This window comes from Martes martes, assembly GCF_963455335.1.
Source record: "Martes martes genome assembly, chromosome: 2".
Taxonomy (NCBI): Eukaryota; Metazoa; Chordata; class Mammalia; order Carnivora; family Mustelidae; genus Martes; species Martes martes.
Genome location: NC_137889.1, coordinates 201,501,092 through 201,524,237, shown reverse-complemented (window position 1 = coordinate 201,524,237; position 23,146 = coordinate 201,501,092). Strand labels below are relative to the sequence as shown.

The 23,146-nt window shown below is 40.4% G+C and overlaps 1 protein-coding gene across 1 annotated transcript in view; it reads right to left on the bottom strand.

Moving 5' to 3' along the window:
- The window catches only part of FRAS1 (Fraser extracellular matrix complex subunit 1), a gene marked incomplete at its 5' end in the record, with an annotated part of 403,879 nt that overhangs the window by 260,086 nt on the left and 120,647 nt on the right, over positions 1–23,146 (bottom strand). The gene's annotated exons all lie outside the window — the stretch shown is intronic.

Here is a 23,146-nt window from a genome sequence, read left to right as displayed (position 1 = left end):
GGAACTTGGAGGAACTGGAACTTCCCCACAAAAAAGCAGAAACCGAGTGTGACAGTTAATATCACCTTGGCCAGGCTACGGTGCCTGGCTGTTCGGTCAAACACTGGCCTATCCACTGCTGTGAAGATAGTCTATATGTGTAATTAACATTTACAATCAGCTGATTAAACTAAAGGAGATGACCCTGGATGACATGAGGAGCCTCATCCAATCAGGTGGAGATCTTTAAAGCAAAACTTGAGGTTTCTTGGAAAGGAAGGAATTCAGCCTCAAGACTATCGCGTGGAAATTCTGCCTAAGTTTCCAGGCTACCAGCCTGCCCTACAAATGTCAAAATCAGACTCACAAATGCAACTTTAACTCTTGCCTAAATTTCCAGACTGCTGGCTTGCCCGACAGATTTTGGACTTGCCAGTCCCCACAACTCCATGAGCCAATCCCTTAAAATAAATCGCTTTATATATACATATATATAAAGATACCCATATGTCTCCTTCGGTTCTGTTTCTCTGGAGGACCATGCCTGGCATACCAACACTAGGACAGACTTACATAGATGTGCACCACATTCCCAAACATAAATGAAGTCATCTCTTCAGACTGAGAAATGTGACGTGTATAACTTCTTAGAGAATGTGCTTCAAACCCGAAGTTGCTCAAGAAATACCAAAGGTATCGAAAGCAAGATTACATTCCCAGCAGCTAGTTCACAAAAACTCTGAGTCAAAGCAAATGAGTACTAGAACCTGTTTTGGAATACCTCTGAATTTCTTTCTTTCTTTGTTGTGATATAACACATTCCTCCAAAATTAGCAATACTGAGCCAACTACAGCCTCCTCTTAAGCAGAGGCACGATGACAAGTAGGGGAAGAAAAACAAATTTTCTCCCAAGCACGAGGTAATATATGTTCCCTGCTGATTTCAAGAGCACAGTATCAGTTTCAGGACACAGATTAAATAAAAATGACAACTTCACGAAGCCAGCGGCTACCATTTATTGATTACTATCTCATAGCGACTTACGCGTGACTCTTGGAGCAGGAAGCGCTGACAGAGAAGGCATCTGTGGTACTAGAGGAGGGTGGCCTAGCCTGCTTTCCCGAGCCCTGCCATCACTCTAGAGGGCCGGTCCAGCGGAGACAGAAGTACCAACACGTCGGCTCCCTGCAAGGCACTTACATGCGTGATGACTCTGTGCAGCCGCCACCTTTGTTAGGACTATTCCCACTTTACAGATGAGAAAACAAGATGCAGGAGGTCAAGCAATTTGCTCAAGCACACAGAGCTGCTAGGAAACCTGAAGAGCCAAGGTTCCGGAGCCGGGCTGCCCGGGCTGCAGTCCTGGAGTCACCACTCAGAAGGGTGAGTCCGTTATCAAGTTAAGGCTATCTGTGCCCTGGGTTTCTCACCTGTAAAGCAGGGATGATAAAGTACTTAACTCATAGGATTGTTGAAAGGCTCAACTGAGATGATGTATTTAAAAAGGGCTGAGCGGTGCCTGGAACTTACTAAAGGCCTTTTAAGCTTAATTTATTTTTAACCAAATGTTTTCTAAGATGTCACATTTGGCCAGCATCTCCTAAACATTTCCTTTTTTCCAGAGTGAAAACCGTTCCATAAGCACCTGACCTTCTCATCGTCCCACTCCAGCCTATGCACGTAAAACAGAGTGAAATTACTATTTCATTAGGACTCCAACACTGGAAGGATTCAGGACATTGCAGCAGAAGGGAAGAATGAATGCACAGATTGCGTTTTTAACACTCCTTGGGTAACTGGAAGTCTCCGCCTGGCTGAGCTGCCGTGGTAGGCATCCTTATCTTCCTTTCATTTGGACACAGGACGGCCCTGCCAGCTCCACACAGTCACTATGTCTCTCAGTACAGTCCCCTCCACTCTCTCCATGCGTGGCATTCCTATACCATGGTCAACTCCTCTGCATGTCATTTATTTTCTCAACGATCCCACACTCCAAAACAGTCCATTACACTTCTTAGCAGCTCTCAGTCACTGGACTTGGCTTACTAGGCTCTAAACATGATCTTCTAAAAACATGGAGTGATATTTTACTTTCACTCAAAGACACATAAATTTTTCTTTACGTTATTTCAAAGTGAGGTTTATCTCACTTTGAATTAACCCAAGAAGTCTTCCCACCAGACTATGACTGTGACTGTGACTCTTTAAAGAAGGAGGTCTCGTTTTATGCCTCTCTGTGTGTCCCCTTCATCGAGCACGGTTCCTGAGTGTTGGATGAATTAATGAACAACCCTGAGAATTTGCTAACCCTCAAGAAAATATCCATCCAGGCGAAATGAGATATCCCAGTTAAGATGCAAGATCGTGAGAAAAACAATGTCTAAGTCATAGCACTACAAAAACCCCATAATGTGGGACACCTGGGTGGCTCAGTTGGTTAAGCGGCTGCCTTCGGCTCAGGTCATGATCCCAGCGTCCTGGGATCGAGTCCCATGTCAGGCTCCTTGCTTGGCGGGGAGCCTGCTTCTCCCTCTGCCTCTGCCTGCCACTCTGTCTGCCTGTGCTTGCTAGTTCTCTCTCCCTCTCTCTCTCTGACAAATAAATAAATAAAATCTTAAAAAAAAAAAAAACCCATAATGTTCAAGGTTATTACTTTACTGAAATCAAACCATGTTTGAAAAAAATTCTTGCTCATCTAGCCACTGGACTTGTCAAAAAGTTCCTTATATTCCTTATATTGATGTCCTCATAGAGTAAGTAACTGATGGCTAATTTTAAATAAAATGAGCCCTTTACCAAGGCCTGGATAGACAGCCATATATTTTTCAGGTCTAAAACTTTACGAATCAATTTCTATGGTTCCATAAAACTGCTTTATGAAGGTGGGGATACTGGAGTTCCTCAATAGCTAAAACTTTGGATAAAGCCATAAAGTCCAAAGAAATAACATTGTAAAGCAAGTTTTACAGATCTTCTGTGTTACTGTTGCAATTTCATTGCTTTATAATCCTCTCTTCCAACCTAATACACTTTGCAAAAGAAAGTCTTAAAATAGTTTCTCCCTAGAATATAGATTAAAGGATTAGATTATGACAAACCTAAAAAGCAATCAAAATATGATCTGTTAATACAGATTTTAATATTTTTAATAATATGTGAATCAAATGTTCTTACAGATAATATAGTATCTCCATCTTCAAATATCTTAAAGTAATAGCCAAGTAATTCAAGGAAAAAAACCTATTTCACTTGGTTAAGTATTTATTGAACATTTGATTAATCCTAAAAATAAACAATGAATATATCCCTCACTCAAGTTTCTGGGGGGAAATTATTTACAGTATTCTATAACACCAGTATATCACCTGTCAACATAAATTTTCTTCAATTTGAATGGTATAATAACCCTCGTTCAATTATTGATTAACTCATCTCATTTTAAATTCCCTTGGTTTCTTAGAACAGAAATGAGAAAAAAGAAATAAAGCTCACCCAAAACTGTGCTTCCAAGTTACAAAATAATACATGGACTAAAATGTCATTTTTGTAATAAAAACATATTTATATACATGGAAACAAAGCATGGAATTGCATAAAACAGTAAGTGAAAGATGGTCGTTCCCAGGTATTTTCCTCTATCCTTATCCACAGTTCCTATTTTTTTCAGCAACAAAAATGTAACTTATATAATTTCTCATAGCATATTAAAATTTTCTAGAAAAGCTGGACCAGTATAATAGGCATGTATATTTATTCATTTATTCAATGAAACATATTTCTTTAAATGAAATGTTTTCACAAAAATCTCAGCTTCTCAAAACCATCCTTAGGTGACTCAGTGCTGAGATACGGAGCTGATGAGAACCTCCCAGGTAGGGAGATGCTGGCCAGGACCCCTGGCTTCCCTGGGTGTGGGAACAGCTATGGGCAGCTTGGGCATCAGGTCCCTGTGAACTTACATCCTGGAAGACAGCACAACACTCTCCTTTTTTAAATTTGTTTTCCTAATTCTGATGGATCTTCTTGGCATCAAGGATTACTGATTCTTCTGTCCTTATGCTCACCCTGGGTTGACCCAAAGCTTCCTTGAGTCAAATGGGAGGACCCAGCTGAAGATTATGTGGTCACAGATCAGTTTAGGGGTAAATTTTGGGCTGACAAATGAGAGCTGTTGGAAGCTCCTTCGAGGAATGAGGTGCTAAAAGTTTCTCCAAGCACCTGGAACATGACTCGTGACTTAGAGCAAGCCAGGCTCCAAAGTGGGGATCCAGAATGAGGATAAGCTTCAGGACAGGACTGTCATAGCGTGATGGCATCTGGTCATGCTTCTCTACTGCCCAAAAAGTTCAAGTGGCAACTTATTTCTCTCTCTGACTTCATTTTGTACCCTTTCTCACAAACCTTTTTTACTGGCTCTAGCTATACTGGTTTTCTTTGCTATTCCTGGAATTACCAAGTATATTCCCAGCTCAGAGCCTTAAAATGGGCCATTCCCTCTGTTTGGGGTACTCTTCCTCAAAACATCACCATGGCTTATTCTCTCATTTTATTCAAGTGGTTGTTCAAACACCACCTCTTCAGATAATATTTTGCATCTATCTATTCCTTTACGTGGTTTTCTTCCTAGGAGTCACCACTTAACATGGTATTACACCGTTGTTTCCTAACAGTCTTTCTCCTTCCCATTAGAACATAGCCCTAAAAAAGCAGGAATTTTGTTTGTTTTGTTCACTGATGTGTCCCTAATGTCTAGAACAGTATTTGCACATAGTAGGTAAAACTTATTGTGACCTTTAAGGGTTACTTTTAAAATATAAGGTATAAGAACGACAACAACAAAAATGTGTCCCTTTTCCTGCTGACCATAGGTAAATGGAATCTGGGCTTTGGAGTTAAACTGGCACAGGGGAAGTAGAGTTGAAGCAAGCTACCTACCAAATTGACAACAGTGAGCCATTTATCTTCCTAAACCTTCATGCACTCAGTGAGATTTTTAAAAATTAATTGCATTCCCTACTTGTCCTTCAAAGCAAGAAAGGGCCGTGATATTCAACTGGGTCTCATATCTTCATTTCTGGAGGTTTATTTTTCTGACAAGTCTGGTTTTCAGAAAAGATAATCTATAAAAAAAAGAGTTCTTTGACCCAGCTCCAGGTCAGGCACGGAAATAATGTTCTTGTTTGTCAAAGAACCATAAAGAAACAAATCAATAACTTTCATAAGGTTATTTTAGAGTTCAATTCTTTCCCCCAGTGCCTTTCCTCAGACAGCTTAGATAAACAATACCTTTTTCATTCAATCTCATTTTAAAGTTCATGTAAAGCTCCTCATCCGGCCCCAAATAAAAAAGAGCAGAGGATACTTATTGTTAAGAAAAGATAGGAGCCCTTACATTTACATTAAATTCTCTCCTTTCAGGAGGAGCAAATACAAGTGAATGCCAAAGAAGAGAGAAAATGGCAGACCACTCCCTGTCTGAGACCGATTTCAAAAGCTCGCTCCAGAGAAGGCTCCCTCACCGAGTTTCTCGTTTTCCATACCAGGGACCTAAGTAGTTTCCCATTTCAGCATCCTGGAGTGTCTAGCTTGTACCTGATCTCCCCCTCCTGCTGTCTTAAAATGATAAACCCGAAGGCACCGACTCTAAGAATATCAGCTTGGATACAGAAACAACAGCGTGAATCACAGATGAAAAGATAGCCGCTTCACGTAACTGAAAATGTCTTTGTTCAGCTGGCTGACAAGAGACGCTGAAAGCGTGGCAAGTTGACAGCGAGTTCCTGCACACGCATCTCCCTAGGATGGTGTGGTAGCACAGTGGGGGCAGGGATGGAAAGGGTACAAGCTCCCGTCACATGCCAGTACTTCTGCAGGTCCCCAATATACATGCCAGCCCACTGCTCCTCCCAGCCTCTTGGGAACAAAGCCCTATTTTATAAAAGCATTTATAAAAGCATTCATTTTATAAAGTGAAGGAATAGGGTGTGGAAAGAGTAAAGAAACAGTCTAGAGCACATCTGGTAAGGAGCAGATCTGGATTCAAACCCATCCTTTTCTTCCATGCCACACTGCTGTCACCCGATATCAATGACAATGAATGCCTTCTATTGTACAGCAGTCTTCCCAGGTCACATCATGGTCACTTCCACCCTCTCACTTTACAAGCCAAGATGAGGTACGTGAGGGCAGTGTCCCAAATTTCAGAGGAAAGGACTGTGAGGTTAAGTGACTTACCTGCCTAAAATGTTCCCCATGCCTGCAAAGCCCACTCTTAACCTCCTTCATTTTTTGAGGGGGGAAGGGCAGAGGGAGACAGAAAGAAAATCTTAAGCAGGCTCCATGCCCAGCACGGAGCCCAACACTGGGCTCAATCTCACAACTCTGAGATCATGACCTGAGCCAAAATCAAGAGTTGGACACTTAACTGACTGAGCAACCCAGGTGCCCCCACCCTTACCCCTTTTAATCTAACTTCCACATGTCCCCCAGGTCTCAGTTGAAATACCGCTTCCTCAGGGAGGACCTCTCTGCCTCCTTGACTAAGTCAGTATTTCCCTGAATCATGTTCCCAAAGCTCCACCACTTCCACAATGCCAGACTTCCGAGTTCTATTTTTCACAAAAAAGAAAAAGGAGAAAAACGTCACTTTCTGGATTCCAGACTCTTTGACACATTCAGATCTTTTATATTTCTTCCTAAAATATTCTGAGATATCATCTCCCCTCCTTTACAGATGAGGACACCAAGGTTCACAGAGGTTAGGCAATATTACCAGAGCTTATAAGTGATATTACCTTTATTTGAACCAGTGTCCATTTGATTCTAAAGCTTTTGTTTTTCCAACCAACCTACTTCTATACCCACAACCTTGGTCTATGAACACAAGGTCACAGACTCTACTAACTCAAGTAGCAATACCAATATGGTAGAGTGGGTAAACGGATTCAAATACCAATTCAGCTGCTCCCTAGCTGTGGAATCTTGAACAAATCTCTTGGCTTTTCTGAATGTCCATTTCCTAACATATAAACTATGGATAACATAGAATTCAACAGAGTTATAATAAAGATGAAATAAATTAGTATACTTATTAGCACGGTGACTGGTACATAGGAAGCACTCAATAAATGTTAGCTATGAGTTTGGTCACTTGCCACAACATTAACCAGTTGATGATGGTATTTTCTATGACAGAGGGAGTAGCTGTAGCATTTAGAGCTTTAGAAAATCCCTCCTGGAATCTCCAGTTTCCAAGGTAAGGGGGAGTTAACTTTCCCACAGCTTAAATGTTTATAAGATATTCCACTAGACAGTGCTGTGGAAACTATACTCCTAGAAAAGCACACAAAAAAATAGAAAGAAAGAAAGACAGACAAAAAAGAATTTCTTCAAAATGTAGAATAAAATTAAATGCCCAGTGAATGTGCTTCATATTCCTAATTCTGAGACAATGGAAATATAGGCTTAGTTCCGAAGCTCTTCTATTTTTATATCCAGCTTTCCATTCATTCTAACATAATCCTGTGATAGTAAAAGGACAAACTTAAGAGTACCCCAATGACAAAATAACCCTCATAAATTTCTAGAGATGTTACCCACAGAAAAGAAGTTCTATAATGAATAAAAAAGTTTGATTCATATATCCACTTTAAGTAAGTCAGATACTAAGGAGACCCGACTATAGCTTATAAGTTTGTAACTACATTTTTTCCTCTAAAAATTTTTTTCCCAAAACCTTCACGTCATATTCCTAAGGCAAATAGAGAAAAACAAAGAAATATTCAAAATGTTTGCCCATGAAATTAATTATTGCTATACCATCGTCTCTCGTATTATATTTTGTCTTTTCTTGTCTTTCTCCCTAATAGACCATTATCATTCTTTTAAAATTAGTTTGTTTTCCTTCCTCCATTCCCAAGAGTAGAGACTATTTCTTTATATATAAGTACCCATAGTGACTAAAATAGTGCTCCCATAGTGACTAAAATACAGCAGGCACTTACAATGTTTTTGACTGATGGTTGGACAGATATTCCCAAATTCAGATAATCACTAGCTATTTTGTGATGTAATTGCTGAAAAGCCAAATATACAGACAACAGCACTTCACTCCCCATGCTGTCCAATAAAAGTCCTGTACGTGCAATGGCCATTTTCAACATGCACCGAGATCTGCCTTCTAGACTTAAGTCTCAGTCAAGACATTTGCTCTGAAAGGGCCCCTCTATTTCTGACTGAATGCCAGGCTCACCTGCCTGATGCTATCACGTTCCAGCATGCCGACACTGTACACACCACTTGAAGTGCTGTTGCACGTCCTTAATCCCTAACACTTTTTTTCCTGTAGCCAGGCTCTTGGCAGCTGGCCTAGTTAAATTGGCCATCCAGTAAATGGTTGAGAGCTGTTCTGACACTCACATTCAACCAGGTAGTTGAATGTCTGTTTTCAGTCCTGGCCAAGGCTCTGAGTCAAAGACTTCATTACAGGCAATGCAACCTCACTATTTTTGTGTAAAGCAGGCTCCTAAACAGGGGCTATGCCTCCCTAGGAAGCATTTTGAGAATTTGTTTTGAAGATTGAGGGTTGTGAGGTACTACTGGCATTTAATGGATAGGGACCATAAATTCTCGATTTCATGTCATGTAAAACATGAAGAAAAACTGCCCCACTTCCACATGACATTCAAACATCCTACTGAACATTCGTGTAAGTAAAAAATATGTTTATAATTATCTGATATTTATCCTCACTCTGTTTTACATATAAACACAAAGAACTTACTGACTGGTAATAATACACACTGAATCATCCAGAATTTTAATTATCATGTAACTCAAAGAAAGATTGTGCCTTTTTTGTTTAGAAATTTATGAAAATAACAGAGGATAAAAAATATATTGGAAATTGAAAATTAACTATGAAAATTTATCAAATAACCAGGATCTCCAATCACAATTAATTTGAAATTCTGGAACAGAAAAATACAAACAAATGAGATTAATTTTGTTTAACTGCATACTGGACATAGCTTAAAGGAATACTGGTAGATAAGAAGATACCAACATCTTCCTCCAATTATTGTATGGTTTCATTTATTTGTGGAGCATAACAAATAACAAGGAGGACATGGGGAGATGGAGAGAAGAAGGGAGTTGAGGGAAATTGGAGGAGGAGATGAACCATGAGAGACTGTGGACTCTGAAAAACAACCTGAGGGTTTTGAAGGGGCGGCGGGGGTGGGATGTTGGGGGAGCCAGGTGGTGGGTATTAAGGAGGGCATGTATTGCATGGAGCACTGGGTGTGGTGCAAAAACAATTAATTCTGTTATGCTGAAAAGAAATTTAAAAAAAAAAAAAAAGAAGAAGAAGATACCAACAGAAAATATCCAAACTGAAGGAAAAAAAACAAAAGTATAGAAAACAGAAAAGAGCATGGTAGACAATGAAACATGTTTCAAGTTTTAACATATGGGCAACTGAGAAAGACACGACAGGAAAGGGGCAGAAATACATTTTTGAAAAAATAACAGCCAAGAACTTTCCAAGACAGAAGAAACACATTAAGCCATAGATTCAAGAAGTGATGACTGTCAAGTGGAATAAATATAAAGAAAATAATACCTAAACACATCAGAGTAAGAGTATTGAAAACTAACAGTAAAGAATAAAATCTTTTTCTTTTCTCTATTCTTCTCTACCCTTCCAGCCCCGAGCAACCACTTTCTACTCTCTGCTTTAGAGTTTAATTTTTTTTTTTTTAAGATTCCACCCATAAGTGGTATCATGTTGTTTTTATCTTTCTCAGTCTGGTCTGTTTCACTTAGCATGATACCCTCCAAGTTGATCTATATTGTCACAAATGATAGGATTTTCTTCTTTATAAAGGCTGAATAATATTGCCATATGTGTGTACCACATTTTCTTTATCTATTCATCCACTGACAGTCACTTAATTTGTTTCCACACAGAAAAGTCTTCAACTCTATAGAGGGGTAGAGAGTTATCTTTGGAGTCAACCCATCCACAAATAATGATGGATGTCAGAAAACAAAATCATTAAAGCAATAAATGAAAACAATCACTAAGTTAGAATCCTATACCCAGCAAGAATAGCCTTCAAAAATAATATTGAAATGAAGATTTTAAATTAATAAAACTTGTGAGAATTTTTCACCCATAGACCTGAACATTAAAAAAAAAAAAAAGCCAGAGAAGTTCTTCAGGCAAAAAGAAAATGATTGAAGATGGAAACACAGTAATGTAGGAAGGAATTGAGAGTAATGGGAAGGGCAAATGTGTGGGTAAATCTAAAAAATAACTGCACAAAACAAAAATAATAACATTTTGTGGGATTTAAAATATATGTAGACATAAACTGCACAACAATAAGACATGAGACAGCAAAGGGTTAAATAAAAAATAAAGTGTTTCCAGGTCCTAGTCCTAGTTGGGAAGAGAGAAAATAATTAGCAGACATTGTAATCCCTAGGATTATCGCTAAAAGAAACAGTAAAAGCATGTTCAACTAAGAAGCTAAAAGATGGGGAAATGAATTTTGGATTGATTCAAAAGAAGAAAGGGGTGGAAAAAGAGAAAGAACATTAAAACAAACAGAAAACAATGATAAGATAGTAAATATAAACCTTCAAGTATCAGTAATTACACTGAATGAAAATGTTAAAAGATAAAGATTGTCAGATTGGATTTAAAAAAAAAAGTGCAGTGGATCCAGTAACATTGAGAACCATTATTATTAAGTATCGATTAAATGTCTCAAAGCCCCAATTTATATATATGTATATACAGACTGTCTCATTCAAAATGGAATTTCAGAGACCAAATCCTTCAACAATTCGAGTCACCAAGAATTTATAGAGGATCTATCATTCTGCTAAGCAAGAAAATACAACCCCGTCCCTTACATATGCACTCGAACTTGAAATACAGTTGAAGAAACAAGACTTTTAAAACAATTAGGGAACAAAGGAAAAGAATAATTGGAAAGAGAACCAAGTACAAAAAAAGAGTACTGGATTCGGAGTTAGAACCTGCCTTCAGCAAGCTAGGCACACTAGACAGGTCACTTGCCAGGTCCTCAGATCCATCCTCTATAAAATTCAGAGGTTGGGGCACAGTGTCCCTAATCTGGAGATGAATTCATACATCTGGAAGTGGGAAATCTAGCTCCCTGCCTAAATAGTTACAGAACCTTGAACAAGATAATTATCCTGATGGCCTTGGTTTACTTTTACATAAAAAGAATAAAGATAATAAAATATCTTTATGGAGGAATATTAGGAGGATAAATTAGGTAACACATTTTCAGTTCCTCAGCACAGTGCCCGACACTTAGAGGGTAGAGCAGAGGCTCCCAATTCTCCATCCTTGGACCTTTCCTATACTCCAGATAAATCTCTACCTGACCTCTGTTCCTCAGAGGGATCATCACCGCACATCTCTGCGCCCGAGTTATAAAGCAGTTCCTCATCTGCTGGATTTTTCTTCTCATGTGTGCATTCATGACCAAGTTCATCAATATACAACCACTCCTAATGTGCAAGCAAGTTAGAAAGCTTACTTTTCAAAATAAGATACCATGAAGACAATGCATTTTAAAAAAAGTCAAATACACAACTTTCCAAACTCCATTTTATAGTGTCCACGTTAAAATGTCATCACACAAGTTATATGTCCATACAATAATCACAGCTACTTTCTGCAAGATACTATATATGTGTGTGTGTCATATTTATCTTTATGTGTATATTATAGCTGCATACACATGCATATATATACCTATAATATACATACTACATAACAATATGTGTATATGTGTATGAATTTACATGTAACATTTAATCCTTGCAAAAAAATGGGTAAATTACTTAATTATTGCTTCTGTTTTACCAAAAAAAAAAAAAAAACAAAACAAAACTTAAAAAAATTGTTGGAGACTTATATTCACTGGGAAATCCAGAATATGAAGCCAGGACTGCTTGGTTTCAAGAACCACATTCCTTCAACTAAAACATACTAGTTCTGGAGAGAACAGCTCTCGACAGGTTTGTGTATAACTGATCAACTGACCTAATTGACTTTGACTGCTGTTGCCACCTCCACCCCCCTCCTTGCAGCTGACAAGGGTTTCTGTGCAGGAGGGAATCTGGGACCAACAAGGGTAGCCAGTCCTGCCTTAGCAACCTTATTCTCAATATCTTACTCAAGATCTTAAATTTCTAAGGAAACAAAAACAGCTTCTCCTCTGGAAACGTCTGAGGAACCCTTCTATAAAGCCACGTGGTGTAATAAAGTAATAACGGTATGGAAACACACTGTACCAGACCCCACTGCTCAAATCAACCCTCTTAATCTTGGCAACTGAGAAGAGTACGATAATTATATAGCTGCTGCTATTTCCATTTCCTGGGCTAATAGTGGAAATATTCTTCTAAAGTACTAAGTCAGAGATGGTGAACAGGTTTTCTCACACATGCCTGTTCTGCAGGGGAAAAAAAAAAAAAAAAGCCACTTAAAATGCTGGGTTGAGGAGGACTCTGAAGCCCCGTCCAGGCAGGGAAAGTGACAAAGATCACTACCGTCTGCCACAGGTTCAGGGTTAAGTCGTGGGCAAGAGCGGAAGTTCCCCTTGCCATACGATCTCACACGCTACAGCCCCATAGTCTACCCTAAATTGTTGTTGGCCACTGTCACTCGGTTTATGAATTAGAGTGGGGGGAAAAAAACAGAAAAGAAAAGAAAAAAGAAAGCCAGCTTGGTTGGGCCAAAACCACGGAGATGATTAACTTTAATGATGAACTAATCAACTACAGTTTACTTTCCTTATTTTTCCATTACGCTATTCAGCTCTTTCCAGACATGTAAACCGTCCCTCATTCATAACTACTTTACAAATGGGCTTCTGTTCTGCATCAGCTCCTGTTCCCCAGAACATCCTGGCACAGGCCACGGCTGGCACATGAGGTCAGCGTCTTCACCTCTGGGAACGCGGACTCCACCGCCATTCCAAACCAGAGGAAAATCACTGCCAGTTCTGAAGGAATGACATATTGACGAAGTCCTTACACCAAGCGATCCACTCCCGCAGTCAGCAAAACACACAGCGGTTGTGTTCTCTAACAACGGAAGAATGCTTGGTTAGATCTGATTTGCTTCAACCCTCACTGTTTGCCAGGAAGCCACAGTAGAGAAGCAGGTATCCGGTGTCTCCGAGAAAGACCCTCCCAGGGTTCGCTGTTAAATCCAGAGGCAGAACCCAGAGCAATTACACTCCTGGTACAATTACCGGCATCACCCACTCCCTGCCAAGTGAGGAGACTTGGCAGCTGAATAATACAGCTTTCATTTTACATTTCCACTCCAATTAGCTGACAGTACTAGTCAATTGCCTGAATCAAACAAAATGCAAGAGAATTTGAAAGGGCTCTATGTGGTTTACAGAACTGTGCCTTGGAGAACAATGAAAAGATGAAAGGGACTGAAAAGAGAATTAGGGGACCCACCGCAACAAAAGGGCAGGTTGCAAAAAACCCACAGTGATATGGATGGTTCAAATGGTAAGCGGAGATATTTAAGCTTAACACCCAGTCCCACCTACTGTTTGTTTGATTAATGGCAAGAGAATTAAATCACAGTCCCTGTAAGATCTGGCTGGGACTCATTTACATTGCACAATTATATAGACATGCAAAAGCACACGTTTTCCCGAGGACTAGCCTCTCCAGTCCTGCCACACAGTCAACATTTACAGAGAACTTACTGAACTGAACGCAAAGACCCACTAGTGTTTAGGGACTGTGAAAGGCAGAGGAGATGGCGAGTTTCGGAGTGGGGAGTAGAGGAGTCACAATCTCACCAATGAGATGAAATGCACACAGGGAACGAGGAGACCACAGAGTGGACAGCAGGGGTGCTGGGGAGAGGAGGGCAGTAACTCTGAATCACTGGACCATTAGAACCTGCTGCCCAGGGCCAGAATCCTAGGTGAATCCCACAGAGGAGTTCTAATAGCTTCCAGTGGAGTTCTCCGAAGTTCTGGCTGGAAAACTGCAGTAACTCTTCCAGAACGGAGCGAATCAACCAGTGCCTCAGGCCCAGGAATAGTGCGGACTGAACCTGGCAAGGTCCACAGCGCTGCCCTGCTCGCCAGGGCTTCCAGGAGGCTAATTACAGCCCTTGTAAACAGCCGGGAAGAGTTCCGTCTGGTCACACTGTGGACAAGCCTCAAATTCCCTGCCCCCTTGGGGGAAGGACTCCTTTAAAGACAGAACATGGAGTATAATTTGTTTCCTGGGCTTCATCCAAAATACACTGTTTCTGCCCTTATCCATGTGGGGCCCTGTGATTGATATTTAATATGGGCTGAAGAGGTTTTGTGATCTTGTCCTAAAGCTGAATGTCACGTGTGGGAAAGAGAAAAGCATTCGTTTGCATTATCAGGGTTTGCCACCCTCTCCTTGGTGGCTGGGTTCTCACAACTCTGTGCAGAACCTCGGGTCCTCAAAGCACATGCCCTCACACCCTCTGTGGCTTACCCTGGACACCAACGGTGAAAGGATGCTAAGCCAGGCTAGTGTGAAGAACCAAGTGAGGTAGGATAACTCTTACAAAGTCTTTAAATAGCGTGCCATTTAGCTGATCTGCATAAGACAGGACATATGCAAATTTTAAGGTTTCTAATACATATGCAAAAATTCACTCGCAGGTAACTTTACTTCAAATATCAATTAATCAGCCCAGAAGTTGTTTACTATCACATTAACTTTGTGTACGTACAAGGACTTGTTGCAGAGAAGGAAAGAAATCTTCAAACACTACCTGAGACCACTAAAAAATTTTGGTTGTTTTCAATCTTTACAATAAGTTCTATATTCCCACTTATTTTTTAGTTTAAAAAAAGATAGCTGGCCATGTATTAAGTTTTACAATAAGCACGTGCTAATTCCTTTAAAAAAAAAGAAAAAGAAAAAATGTTACTAGTATTCTTGAAATTTCTGAAAGTTTGCCTACCTGAGAAGCTGAGAGGAGCTCGTAACTAAAATGACTAGATAAAGAGGAAGCAGGTAGATTCAATGGATGCTTTAACCCCATACCTCCAGATTAGATGACCTCTGCATTAGATGATTTACTCTCCGAACAGGCTGATACCTTATTGGTCTGACTCTTCCCTTAACTCAGTTAGACCATACTGAACATGAGAAATGTGCTAACAGTTTTCTCCATTTGGTTCTGGGAAAAAACCACCTTGTTCACAATACAGGAAAATCACCAATACACTTAAGGGCAGGTTCATAGCTATATACGCAGCAAATAACGTATTTTTTGAGAAGTGCCTAGACTTGCTTCAACTTAGACTTAGTGGTCCATCCGGTATCTGTCCTAACTACCCAATTCAAATTTTTCAATGTAACAGAAAATATCCATAGACAATATGTAAGTGAATCAGCAGGTTGTGTTCAAGTAAAATTTTACTCGTGGGCACTGACCTATCATTTTTCATGAGATATTTTTCAGCCATTTAAAAATATAAAACTTGAGCTTGCCAGCTATAGACTGGATTTGTCCTGCCAAGCTCTAGCTGGGCAACACCTGATCGACTGCATCAAAAAATAAAAAAATGAAAAAGAGGAAAAGAATTGATCAACAAAATAGATTGTGTTTGTGTCATTCCAGAGGGATAAGTGAGGGATGACCTTCAAGGTCCTACAGCAAAACAGCACCTTCTGGTCCATCTGGAGTTGATAACATGAGAGGAATCTTGAAAGAGTTAATCACCTACCCCAAAGTACATCACTCCTGTCCCTTGACTCTTGGGCTTACTGATAAAATTCTAGCCACCGTTCCTGTCCTTGAGCTGTACTAGAATATGTGGGATGAGCGAGATCGTCATCCCAGCTGTCAGGAAGAATGATGGGCCCTCATTACCTGATTCTAGACTGAAATGAAAAGTATTAGTGCTTGGATACCTGCCTATCACAAAGCAAAGCAACTCATTTTCTGCAGAGAAAACAAAAGGAGCCAACTTCTGCCAATGGAAAGATCTGTTCATGAAATTTATTATCTATGGAGTGGCAGCAAGAATAGGCCCAACGAAATGTTAAGTTCCAAATTTGTAGCAGCGAGGCAATTACTTATCTTGACATCTCAAGTAAACTCTGGGGAAAGCTCAACCTTCTCCACAAAGTTTATTATTGTTCCTCAAGGATGAAACAGATATCTCACACAAATCTATTTCAAATCCAACATGTTATTTAGATGCTTAATCAATTTGACCTGACAGATGGCTCTTTTAAAAGCTTTTTTAAAATATATTTTTGTTTAAGTAGTGTATATACCCATGATCAATTGTTGCTAGGTCTAGAAGAAAAAGCAATTAGGAAATACACCATTTGTGTTTCAACTTCCACTATTCATAAGCAGATAATATGTTTTCTGTTTGTTTAAAAATTTTTCAATGTTCTGATTTTCTAAAACAATGTCTCTTTGGTGTGAAGTAAAACACACTCATGAAAATTCAAATAGAATTCATCTGCTAATAGACAAAAATGGTCTTAAATGAGGTAGAACTTCATTCTTAAACAAACAAGTAATTCACTCTGATAACAGATGTATAAATAGGACCACAATTCATGGATATGTTAATTGTCCCTAATAAGAACATTAAATAGCATTTGGTTTATGGCATGAAAAAATAAAATCACCGTCAAGATGAAAAAGGGAAAAATCAGCAAAAGAATGCAATTACCAGACAAGCACCTCCTGGATTATAGTTGGAGCTGAAACCACATTATTAGTGAAAATGAAGCCTGAAACAGACAATGTTTCCTCTGTGAGGACAGAAAGGAATATGTCTTCTATAATTTACAAATCCTATTTTGTGAATTGAAAGGATAAAGAATTCATTTTAATGACCATTTCCCAAGAAATCTCACATTTTATATCTGAAAAATCACACAAAACATAGGAAGAGCTCAGAATGTGTCAGGGCAAGCAACCTACATGTATCATGCTTTCCTCATCCCTAGCGGTCCATTGGCTTCCCCTTCCTTCCCACAGGATAAGGGTAGCTAGTGGGCTGCTCTGGGTTTGGAGGAGTTCAGGACCATCATTTATTTCAAGATCTCTAGGAAGAGTGGTTTGATTGATTCTGGGGCTAGCCCACCAGAATTTTAAGAGCAGGGTCAAAAGGGTGGTGGATCCAAAAATTCTACAGAGTAATTCTCTTAGATCTGCCCTTAGACAAGATCTGAGAGTTCAGTTATAACCCGAGTTTCAACCAAGTATCATAAGGCAAACAAGATGCATTTGACTATCAGGCCCCACATAATCCCCTTGATGTTACTCCTACAACTGTCCACCCCGACTTAGTGTTGCAATATTCAGATAATGAATTGAGCTGCACTAGGAAAAACTGTAGTCTACTGTTCTCCAGAATAACTTGAACAAATCACAGCAAATGTAACATATTTCCAGATATACTCAAAACTTACTATACTCTACGAACAAAAAGTGAGTTTTAGGGAAGTAGAGTGTGCTGTGTTTTAAACACAGATCCTTCTAAGTCTGTTCCCTTCTCTCTGTGTGTATCCTCTAAAACAAAGCTTAGGAGTCAAAGAGATATGACTGCAGTGGATAGAACTATCATACTTCATGCAGTGAAATATTAACTTACAATATTATATTTTTGATGTGTGTGTATGAGAGAGAGAGAGATCTTTCAGGTTCATAAGTGAGAGGGGATAGAAACTTGCAATAGCTATTGTCTAGCGAGCGAAGGCCTAGAATCCGACACAGAACCAAGTAAATTATTCATCAGAATGGCAAGGGTAATAGCAACAGATTGCACCGACCTTGAGGAACTGCCTTCATAGGTAACAAAATAAACATAGGGACAAGCAGATGAAACACAGGAGACAAACCCTTTAACAATTTTCCCTGCAGCAACCAGACTGAGCGTCTTAAAACACAAATTAGATCATATGTTTCTTACATTCAAACATGTCAATGGATTTTCAACGCTCTTAACAAAAGTCCAAATTCTTTACCAGGGCCAACCAGGCCCCTGCTCTGGCTTCACTCCTTTCTGCTCCCCTCACCATAGTAGTCAGATGGGCTCCTTGGGAATCCTTTCCTCTGGCCAGGAGTTTCCTGGCCTTGGCCCAGTCTCCCCTTCTCCTACCCAGGCTCCTTCTCACTCTGAAGGTGTCACGTCATCAGCCCTGTCCTCCTGACTGCCCTCCACAGTAGGCCCCTATCCTTCTCTACCACGACCTCCTGTTTCCTTTCATGGCACCAGAACAACTGGAATCATTCCGTTGTCTGTTTTACTCCCTGGAAGGTAAGGCCCTGAGAACCTAAACCATGCCTACTTTGTTTACTGCTGGACCACCACTATCCAGAACTGTGGTTATTTGTGGAATGAGAGAATAGATACTGTCCCTCCCATTCCTCCTTCCTTCCCTTTCTCCTAGCGTAATGAAGGTCTTCAAGCAATATACGACTCACCAAAGAATATATATTCTTAGTTGGCTCATTCATTAAATAATTCTTTCATCTATACATTCACTCGAAGTTCTACTCATTTATAATAAACATATATTGACCCTCTACTGTGTTCAAATCATGGAAAGAAAGGCAGGAAAAGAAGTATTAGATATGTGATTGTGTTTTGATTAAAAATATAGAACAATAGCTAAATTAATTTAAATAGGAACATGGGCCAGATGTTTGAAAGAGAAGCCTTCTGGGATGTATCTAGACAGGCCTGGGGTCCCAAGTAATTTATTTGATCCTTTTTCAGATCTTTCATTTATTTGAGAGAGAGAAAGAGAGAGAGAGAGAATGAGTGGGGGGAGTAGCACAGGGAGAGGGAGAAAGAGACTCCCTGTTGAGCAGGGAACCCAATGTGGGGCTTGATCCCAGGTCCCTGAGATCATGACCTTAACTAAAGGCTAACACTTAACGGACTGAGTCACCCAGGCACCCTTGAGGTCCCAACCATTCAATGGGGAAAAATAACTGGTTTCTCCTCAATTTAATTTTACTTCACTCATTTGTTCATTCAATCACTTGTTTAACAAATATCCACACTGTGTCTCAAGCACTATACCAACTGGTGGGCATACCAATGGCAAACGGCACAGAAAGTCAAGGAGAAAAAGTGCCCAGGATTTGAAGAAATAATGATATAGCAATTTAGGCCCTATTATAACCTCAGGGAAGGACAATACTCAACCAATGGTGGGTACCCAAAATTCAAGGAAGCTACATATTCCAGAACAAGAAAAAAATTTTCATCTAAAGGACACGTTACACAAACCCATTTTCACAGCAGCATTATTCACAAGAGCCAAAATGTAGAAGCAACCCAAGTAACCATCAACAGATGAATGGATAAACAAAATATGGCATATATGTACAGTGGAATAGTATTCAGCCTTAAAAGGCAAGGCAGTTCTGACACATGCCTCAGTGTGGATAAACCTTGAGGACACTATGCTAAGTGAAACAAGCCCATCACCAGACACCAAGACTATATAATTTCACTTATATGAGGTACCTGGAGTAGACAAATTCACAGACACAGAAAGGAGAATGGTGGCTGCCCTGCCAGGGCTTGGGGGTAATAGAGAATGGGGAGTTAATTGTTTAGTAGAGTTTCAGTTTTCCAAGATAAAAAGTCTTCTGTGGATTGGTTGCCAATGTAAATATATTCAACACTACTGAACTATACACTTAAAAATGGCGGGAATGCAAGCTGGTGCAGCCACTCTGGAAAATAGCATGGAGGTTCCTCAAAAAGTTGAAAATAGAGCTACGCTATGACCCAGCAATAGCACTACTGGGTATTTACCCGAAAGATACAAATTTAGTGATCCAAAGGGGCACGTGCACCCCAATGTTTATAGCAGCAATGTCCATAATAGCCAAACTATGGAAAGAGCCTAGATGTCCATCAACAGATGAACGGATCAAGAAGATGTGGTGTATATATATATACAATGGAATACTATGTGGCCATCAAAAGAAATGAAATCTTGTCATTCGTAACAACATGGATGGAACTAGAGGGTATTATGCTGAGTGAAATAAGTCAATCAGAGAAAGACAATTATCATATGATCTCCCTGATATGAGGAATTTGAGAGGCAAGGCAGGGGCTTGTGGAGGGTAGGGAAGGAAAAATGAAACAAGATAGGATTGGGAAAGAGACAAACCATAAGAGACTCTTAATCTCACAAAACAAACTGAGGGTTGCTGGGGGGTGAGATGGGGGGAAAGGTTGGCTGGGTGATGGACATTGGGGATGGTATGTGCTATGGTGAGTGCTGTGAAATGTGTAAGCTTGATGATTCACAGACCTGTACCCCTGGGGCAAATAATACATTATATGTTAATAAAAATAATTTTAAAAAATAAAAATAAAATAAATAAAATCAGGCCCCCCAAAATGGTTAAGATGGTAAATTTTATGATATGCATATTTTACTGTTCTTTAAACATCCATTTTATAGACCACGGTGAAGTTAAACAGCATAGCTGAGACAGCCATCAGGTGTGTTCTACGCTGCAGTCCTTCCCGCATCAGAAAGGCAGACTGACACACCGGCTAGTGACCGACTGCTTTAGAGAAAGATGGCGCCTCTGACATGATCCTTAATTTCAAGGAACACAGGCTTCCGGATCATAGCATCTAGGAGGACAGCCTTTGTGCAAAGAAAGCTCCCCAAATTGTCTCCTAATTCTGTGACAAGGGCCCCTCAGTGCATTCAAGGTTGCTGAAAAATGACTGGCTAGTAATGCTGTGTGAGGACAAACAAATTAAAATAAATGGCAAGCAAAAGCCAGGTAAGGGCTCCACAACTCACTTGCACAACGGCACATACTATTTCTCTTGGTTACGAATGAGTAAATTAATTGGTCTTGGCACAAGCAACTTATTGGCTTGAGGAAAATTTCTGCTGTAAAATCAAAAGTGCTCTTCCCAGGCAGCCCTCAAGGAAGCCTGAGAGGGATCCAGGAAGGGTGCTGCTTTTATCAAGATGTCTGTGGGATGTTCAGATAAGGATAAATAAAGCAAATAAAGGATTTGCTCTCAAATTCTCTAGCAAAAAATAAAAAATGGGAAAGGAAGAGGAAACAAGAGTGTCAAAATGTTAATAATTCCGGAAACTAAATAAAGGCTGCATAGGGTTCATGACACTATTCTCTCTAATTCTGTGTTTACTTGAAAATTTCTTGGATAAAATTTTGAAAATGGGCATGTGGCAGAACGATTTATGATGGGCTGTGGATGACTTCAAGACAGACACAGAATTGAGATTATTCCTAACCCATCAGGATACTATAAAATTAAGCAGGAAAATTTATTGCTGATAGAATGTTATGGTGCCTTTGCCCAAATGAGTCACAGAACACAAGTGCACAGGCTAAAGGGAGCAAGAAATAAGAAAGGAGACGTCGAGCCTTTGCCTTTCCCAGCTATAGCAACCAGACACACGAGGGGAACGGCGGCAGTGACGTCAGCTCCCCCCCCTCGTCAAATCCCCAGAGCCAACTGCTTTCCTGAAGATGCAGAGACCTTATCGTCTCACACTCCAGCTTTGCTCTAAATCCAGCAGCAACCGTAAGTAATGAATCCAACGCCTATTAAAGTTGTCCATGCACGTGTGATTCCCAAGAATACACGAGCGTTTCTAACTTGAAAAAGCACCCACTGTGGCTGATTAACTTTTTTCTTAATTTTATTTATTTATTTGACAAAGAGAGAGAGAATATAAGCAGGAAGAGTGGGAAAGGGAGAAGCAGGCTCCCCACTGAGTAGGGACCCCAATGCGGGGCTCGATCCCAAGACCCTGGGATCATGACCTGAGCGGAAGGCAGAGGCTTTACCGACTGAGCTACCCAGGTGCCCCGTGGCTGATTAACTTTCAATCTTAGGAGGTTACAATCAGTGAAAATGGAACAAAAGCAACAGAAGGAAATTTTCCCCTGGTCAAGAAGAATGCTCAGTAAGTGTTTGCTGAGTTAATGAATTAAATAAGTAACTATTTAAAGCCACCCTGGGTGGGCGTCCACTGCCTTTTCCCTCTCTGTGGTTTCCATATTGAACACAGAAACCAGTTAAGGTTTCACTCTTTAAAAGTTCATATTCTTCCAACAATCACCTACATCTGTTACACACTTAAATAATTTTCATCCTGATTATGAAAACTCTGCATGCTTAGTCTGGAAGCTCGAAGGGAAAGAGGCTCGGGCAGACGCGTGCCACGGAGCCGCCTCCCTGCACGTCCTCCACGGACTCTGTGTGATCCTAGCGAGCAGGTGAGCTTGATAGCAGCTAAGTTTTAGTCACAGACTAATGATCATTTAAGTTTGAAGGCAGTGTTCAGGTAACTTTTTTAAAGTGTCAGAATCAGCCTCCTGCCTCCCTGTTTTTTGATGTCATATAACCTGAAGTCATATAAACTTCTCCAAGTGACTTGTTTTCTTTTTAAAAAAAATTTATCGTGGAATGGCATTTACACAGCAAGCCGCACGCAGTGCACTAACCTTCAGCATAGAGCCCCGGAAGTTTCCTTCATGGCCTTCCCAGTCTCTAACCCATCCTTTCCTGAGATCTAGTCTGACCTCTACACAGATCAGTTCGCTGTGTCAGCTCAGTGCTCTCAGATGAGACCTCTCACGATAATGCAAGCACCTAAACACCCACAGCTGCCTTCTTCTTCGCCAGCACGTCCCATCGTACCCTACAGAGGGGCCACCGTGTCCAGCAACACATGTACATGGGGAGGAGAAAGCTTCCGTCGCAGTGAGAGGCAACTGCTCGTGCGTTTGAAGCTGTGGTCCTCAGAGCATGCGGACATGGGATGCCCACAGACTCTCCGCTCTGCAGGCCCAGGAGGAAAGAAAGCAGTTTATTGCTTTTCCTATACATTGCCACCTAACAGACCCTATGATTTTATAACCTAAGAATCACTGGCTTCTGCCGAGAGCTCTGACTCCTATGAGCTCCCTGCTCTGCCATGACCATGTGCGTGTAATTCATTTCCCTTTCCTGTTTCTCAGATGCTGCCACACAAGGCAAACCTATTTCCTGTGATTGCATCATCCTTTCCGTTGGCGAGGACAGGCCAACGGCACATGAA